This window comes from Gastrolobium bilobum, unplaced genomic scaffold (genome assembly GCF_033153095.1).
Source record: "Gastrolobium bilobum isolate Gb01-03AN ecotype WA unplaced genomic scaffold, APGP_CSIRO_Gbil_v1 utg3870, whole genome shotgun sequence".
NCBI lineage: Eukaryota > Viridiplantae > Streptophyta > Magnoliopsida > Fabales > Fabaceae > Gastrolobium > Gastrolobium bilobum.
In genome coordinates this window covers 839,228-846,754 of record NW_026895180.1, presented here as the reverse complement: position 1 = coordinate 846,754, position 7,527 = coordinate 839,228, and the positions used below count along the sequence as shown (strand labels likewise).

General features: G+C 33.8%; 1 pseudogene; it reads left to right on the top strand.

The window, feature by feature from the left end:
- The first annotated feature begins 2,128 nt into the window (after positions 1–2,128).
- Positions 2,129–2,454, top strand: LOC133297358 (uncharacterized; annotated as a pseudogene).
- The last annotated feature ends 5,073 nt before the right edge of the window (positions 2,455–7,527 follow it).

Genomic DNA, 7,527 nt, shown 5'->3' with positions numbered 1-7,527 from the left:
AAATAAAAAAGACAAACCGATTGAGGAAGAGCTTTACTTTGATGATCTCATAATCCTTGGTACCATTGACGTAAGCAATGACAATTTTTTGTTTTGTTTTGGAAAACAAGCAATGACAATTTTAAAGTCGCTTTTGTGGCTGAAGATTGTGAACGGTGGAAGCTGCACTCCGACAAGATTCGTGGTCAATATGGTAGTTGTTGCTTGTTGGAGGACAACACCATAATGATCCTTGTTCGAATACTGGTAGAGTCCAAAAAAAAAAAAATGTGGCTGCGAAGCTCTGAGGGGAATTGAAAATAAAGGGAAGCACCCTATGTTGAAGTATGAAAATGATATCACTGATGCAAAGTCTAGGTGACGTGCAATATTATACGTCAGCTAGACTCTGCATCACCAACAGTGATATTATTTTCATATTTTAACATCTTATATATAGAGTGTAAATAGTTTAGACAAAATTAGAATTTCACTTAAATAGATTAGACCTGTTTAAAAAACTTTAGATTTGACATAGCTTTTTAGTTTTGTGTAGTTCCAAATTATAATTAAGGCAGGACTGATCTATATTTAAAAAATAAAAGTCTTATCCTAGACCTGTTAATCTGTTTAATCCAATTAAAAATTCAATAATTAAAAAAAATAAAAAAGTATTGCTTTACTATTCAAAATTATTAAGATAATAAATTTATTTATTTTATTTAAAATAAATAATATAATATAGGCCGGCATATAGGGTTATAAGCTTGACACGTGCAAAAAAATTTATAGCTTATTTTCTAAATAGATTTTTTTAAAAGTCTAGACATGTTCTATTTAACTATTTATAATAGGCCAAGTTTGGCCTAATATAGGCAAGGCTGTAAGCCCCTGTAGGCCAGCCTAACCCATATACACCCCTACCTATGTGTATAAATACAATGCTTGCGGATGGTTGGGGTGTTCACGGTCTGGATTGGATCGATTTTGGAAGCAAAAATCATCTGATCCAATCCCTTCGGTTTGATCATGTAATTATTCATTCGGTTTGGATTTTTTAAAAAAATTCGATCCAATCTAATCCAATTTTTTTAATTTGGATTGGATCGATTTTCGGTTTTTTGAAAAGTCTAAAATTTATTGCATGGTTATTGTGCAAATATCATATCTTTTGTATATATTCGCTTTGTAAAGTTTTTTTTTTGTTTGAAATACAGAAGCATAAGTAAATGATAATAAAAATATTTTTGGGCAATGAGATAAGAAACTCTACACAGATAAAATTTTGCTGATGCGATGGCCGATGTGGCTAGGTTTTTTCTTGGATTTAGAATTTTTTGGGCTATGATTGGGGAAAGGCGCAAGTGGGTAGAGGGGAATTAATATATTAGATCGATTTTCATCAACCAATCCGAAAACTGATCCAATCCAATTAAAATTTGCGGTTTTTTTTGTTTTTGGTTTTTTTGTTTTTGATTTATTCAATTTTTTGGTTCGGTCACCGCGGTTTGAATCGGTTGATGAACACCCCTAGCTGATGGTATTAACTATTAAGTATCCCCAAAAATCACAAGTTCAAAATCCAAGTGTTTTCTCTTAGCACACATTTAAAGAGAAAAATACCAAGTGTATTTTGAGTGTTCTATTAAGTAAGGTATATTCTCCTTGTATAAGAGAGAGTGATATTGATCTTTCTTTATATTTTAGAAAGAGGTGTAATTTTCTTCCACATAATAAAAATCTTCTTTGCTCTTGTCTGTGATTTTTTCCAATTGATTTTTTCACGTAAATATTGTGTGTTACTTTAATTGGTATATTTGTTGCTCTCTTGACATGTGAAATCAAGATAAAGTTAATTACATCGTTGGTGTCTAGAAAAGTGAGTGGTTATTTATCTAGTTATCATTGCATAGCACAGAGAGACTCTCAGTGGTTTATACTTACCTGGGCAATTGGTATGATTAACAATGTCTTGAAACTCCGATTTCTCTTAACTCTAGTTTAGTTGCATTATATTGTGTTACCTAATAGTGGTATTAGAGCTGACTGGTTAGTAGTTACTATTTACGTTGCGATAATATTAATAATTACTTTTCACAATGAAATAGTGTAACTCGGTACAACTAATGTTAAGAGCATTGTCAACACCATGGCGGCAAAATTTGAGATTGAAAAGTTCAATGGGCGTAATTTTTCCTTATGGAAGCTGAAGATGAAGGCAATCCTAAGGAAGGACAACTGCTTAGCTGCAATTGAAGGCATACCCAAAAAAGTAACTAAAGAAAAGTGGAAAGAAATGGATAACAACATTGTAGCCAATTTTCACCTAGCAATGGTAGATTCAGTGTTGTCAAGTGTTGCTGAAAAGAAGATATCAAGGAAAATTTGGGATGTGCTTACCAAATTGTATGAGGTCAAATCTCTTTACAACAATATATTCTTGAAGATAAGACTTTATACTCTTCGAATGAGTGAGTCCATAACGATAACGGACCGCATCAACAATCTGAATACATTGTTTTCTCAACTTACAACAGTTGATCTCAACGTTGAAGAAAGTGAACGTATCGAGCTTCTACTTCAAAGTCTATTCGATTCATATGATTAACTCATCCACAACATAACAAATAAAGGATTATCAAACAACATGTCGTTCCATGATACTGCTACTGCAATTCTTGAAGAAGAACATCGACAAAAGAATAAAGAGGACATATTAGAAATTCAAAGCACAGAGGCTCTAATAATGATGAGAGGAAGATCAATGGAATATGGCTCGATTGATAGTCAAAATCAGAGTAGATCAAAGTCAAGAAGAAGAAAGAATATAAAGTGTTATTAATGTGGAAAGAAAGGGCGCTTTAAGAAAGATTGCTAGAGTAATAAAAAGAGTACAGAAAAGTTTAATGAAGCAAGTACTTCTCAATGAAATATGGTTGCTAGTACCACTTGTGAAAGAGAAATCTTATACAGCGCAGCAACAATCAGTTCTAAAGGTGTAAAGCATCTCATTGATGTTTAGAAAGTGGATTTGGGAGCAACATGACACATGACTTCACATCGAGACTAGATTTTCACTTACGAACCTGTCTCAAAAGGATTTATGTTCATGGGGAATGATTATGCCGTAGAGATTGCTGGAATTGGTACTATCAAGATAAAAATGTATGATGGTACTATTCGCATAATTCAAGGGATACGACATGTGAAAAGTTTGTACATGACAATAATGAAATTTTGATGAGAACTATTGTTAAAACTCACTCACAAGCATCCTTGCGACGGGTTGTGATTTCTGAAAAGGTACAGGAAATCACCCCACAATCCTACTCTGTACACCATTGGCTCTTCTTTAAGTGAGATTGAAGAAATTGCTCATGAGTCAAGGATGGAAACTGAATCCACAAGAAATAGATTGCCACCTAACCCTATATCTTTGAATACAACAAGAATTCCAACCATGAAAGAGCAAATAGATCCACAATCTTCACTGGCTAAATCTGACATTCCAATCACCACACAAGCTACTAACGCAACAGAACATGTCAAGGTAGAAACTTTATACACAGAAGGTTTAGATGATCCACGATCATCCTTTGAAATATTAAAGGTTTCAACTGTATCACAATTGAAGTTATTGCCACCTAAGCTACATAGCCTAAAAATTGAAGTATGTGAATCATTAAAGGTCCTTCCAGATTATTTGCTAGGAAGATCACCTACTCTTCAGGAATTGTATCTGATTTGTTGTTCTTCTCTTACATCCTTCCTTTACTTGCTCCCTTGATAACATTTTACTTACGTAACTGCAGAAGATTGGAATTTATCCCATCTTTAGAATCGAGACAAAAGCTTGTCTTTCTCCACCATTTCTCATTGGGAATAACTATGATTCACTCACTACCTTGACCTTAAATTTGTGCCTAAATTCAAAATTCTTTGCAAATGGGATTGTCCCAATCTTATATCATTTATTGTCACTCGGAATTTGGGGGTGATCTTGCATCACTTGAGTCTTTAGAAATTAGAGATTGCCCAAGATTGAGGTCTTTCCCAGAGGAAGGACTGCATACACCAAATCTAGAATCCATATTCCTTTTCAATTTCATGAACCTTACCAAATTGCCCAATTCTATGAACTCTCTTTCACATCACTCAAGTCATTATTTTTAAGTAGATGTCCACATATTGAATCTTTCCCATTTGGGGGCTTGCCTTCAAGTTTAACTTTACTCTCCATTGCTTATTGTGACAAACTTGCATCACAATAGGATTGGGGGTTGGAAAATCTAGGGTCTTTTACTCATTTTGAGCTTGAAGGTGGATGCATAGGGATGGAGTCATTTCCAGAAGAGAAACAGCTTCCCAATAATATCAACTCTCTGAGGATCAGCACACTGCAGAGTCTCAAGAAGTTGGATTACAAAGGGTTTCAACACCTAAATGCTCTTTCTGACACTTGAAATTAATTGTTGTGACATGCTCCATTCCTTACTTGAACAAGGTCTTCCTTGCTCTCTAAGTCATATATGTGTCCCACAATGCACAATGTTGACTCCTATGCTTAAACCAAAGACTGGGAAGGACTGGCACAAGGTGGCTCATATCCCACACATACAAATTGATGACCATGTACTCTCTTGAGGTGGCCACTGGCTAGTGCCTAAGCTAGACGTTTGGGTTAGTGGCTTAAAACACCAACACTAGGCAAAATGTTATTTATTCTGTTTTCTTTTTCTTTTCTTTTTTTTCTATGATTTTCCACATCAAACAAAGAGAGTTCATTACTTTAATGTTCATTTTCTCTATGCAACTCTGTACTCTAACATTACCTTAACTTATAAGCGTAGAAGAGAATGATGTGTTGATACTTACAGTTAACCATACGACAAGCTATGGACTACATATCTAACTTTTTTCGAGTGTGTCATGTTTAATGTCAAGTGTTCATCAAGTTTGAAAAGGACCATGTCATTGGAATCCAAAAATTTGTTACAGATATTCATGAAGTGGATAGCTTAGCTTGTTGAAAAATGGTAATCGGGCAAGAACTTTTGTCAAGAAACAATAGCACTATATGTTGCGTTGCCCGTAACAGAAAATAGAAACCCATCGATACAATTCTCACGAGCTTTTAGGAATACGACTTGATACATAATACAAAATATTTCCCAATATAAACTTTGGAAAAAGTGTGTATAATTTTAAAGGATGTAAAGTTGTGTCATTTTAAGTGAGAAAAAGAGATAGATAAAGGAGGAGAGAGAGTGGACAAAAAAATAAAGGTGTAGGTCCTACCTCTTTGTGAGAGTGAAATGATATAAGTTGTGTCATTTAAAAGAACAAACATTTTTCTCATAAGTTTTATATAGGAAACTTTATTACATTTGCATGTAAAACAAGAGAAGAGTTATATTGATAAAAAAAAAATTTACAAACTTACAAACTATATTATATCTTTCCGGTAAGATTTAATTCAAGAATGTCTTATTAATAAGACATGGTGCAGTTTGTAAAAGTTTTTAAATATAACCATCCCATAAAACAATATATACACAATATGAAACATTGCCTGAACCTAACATGTGTTTTACTATTTGGAATGCGTGATCAAATGACAATTGAGAATAGATATAATAAAATGTTTAGGTATATATGTACATTGGTCATCAAACAGTTAATCAGATAACTTATTGTCATGTGACTCAATCACTTATGTTGTATTATTTGTGTTGTCCCTTAAGATATATCGAACACGGACAACCTTTGTTAAAAATTTATTATGGTAGCTAGCTAGCTAGTTAAGTGAATTGTTAAACATTTAATTATCTTTTTATTTTACAGTAAATATTTAAAATTTTATTAAACAAACAGAAAAATATTTCTGCAGTTACTGCATATAAGTTATCTGCATTTACTTTTAAAATGATATCGTTTTGGAATTGAAATATTAAAAAATTATAATTATAAAGACTATAATAACCTAAAATAAATTAAAATTACAAAAATACTATGATTTTCGCCTCAAAATGACATCGTATTGAGTTTAGTGCAGATAAATTATCTGCAGTAACTGCAAAAAAAACGAACTCATTAGTATAGTATATAATGTTTGACAATTCATTTTGGGAAAAAAGTATCTAATATTACTTTAGATAATTTTCTCTAATGTTCACGGAAACGACGTCGTTTTAAGGTTTAAAATTTAAAAAATTAGAATGATAAAGACTATTATAACCCGGAAATATATTAAAATTACAAATACACCATGATTTTCGCCCTAAAACGACGTCGTTTCGGTGAACATTAGATACAGTTGTCTAAAGTAACTTTAGAAAAAAACGAACCCATTCATTTTTGATATTTCAAAACAGAAAAATAAAGAAGAGGAGAATGAGATACCACGTTAATGCCCTATTTTCCTACATGATAAGCAAACTTTGACAGTTTGATTCTCGCCCTTAATTACTATTTTAATGCATTTCCTACTGATCAGGTAAGGAGGCTTTCACGGATTACATTCTAATTCGTCACCATTTATTGGATTCAATTTGTACTATCAACAAACTAGTATGATAATATATATTTTTTTGGCCTAAGCCCAAAAAAGAAACACAAACAACACCAAAACAAAAGACTAAATCCTACACACCACTGTCCTAGTCCTACATACAGCGGTTAGATCACCAAAAAGCAGTAGCTGAATACCAGGAGGAGGGTCCCGCCAAATTTGAAACATAATATGATCATCAGACTCCAAAATAGAATTTGTCATCCAGTCTGCACAAACTTTCTCTGTATGTATGCATGAAAACAACAGACCAGTCTCTATTAATCCATGTCTGTATACAAGCAATTAGATGACACTCACGGACTGCTTCACCCTCTTTGGTGAGCACAGTGATCACACTAGATGAATCACTTTCAATTATGATGTTACGATGACCTTCGCTCCAGGCTAATTCCAAACCCCCGAGGACACCCCAAAGCTCTGCTTTAAAATATGAACAAAAACCCAATTTATAGGCGAAACCTCCCAGCCACCTTCCTTGAGAATTATGTACCAAACCACCACACGCAGTTTGACCGGGATTACCTCTAGCAGCTCCATCAACATTAATCTTCACAACTCCATCTCTAGGAAAGTTCCAAAAAAAATTTGTTATCATTGTTCTATTTCTGGCAATCTATTAGAGACATGATTCCAAGCATCTGTCACATTGCTCACTAAATTCTTAATTACACCCTCCCTCACATTCATAATTGGTAGGCTACCCCCATGTAAAACATCATTCCTCCAACCCCATATCTTCCAACACGTAATGAAGAAAAATGTCAACCAGCCATCCCCAACAGCAGTAGTTCCAATATCAAGATTATATGAAATCCACGGGTAAGCATCACCGATAAAAAAATCATTCCTCTTATCAGTAGGCACAAACTGATTCCAAATGAGACTCGCCTCTTGACAATCACGAAGGGCATGTAACAAAGATTCCCTCTCCTTCAAACAGATGGGACAAAGATCAATACCATTGCTTCAAGAAG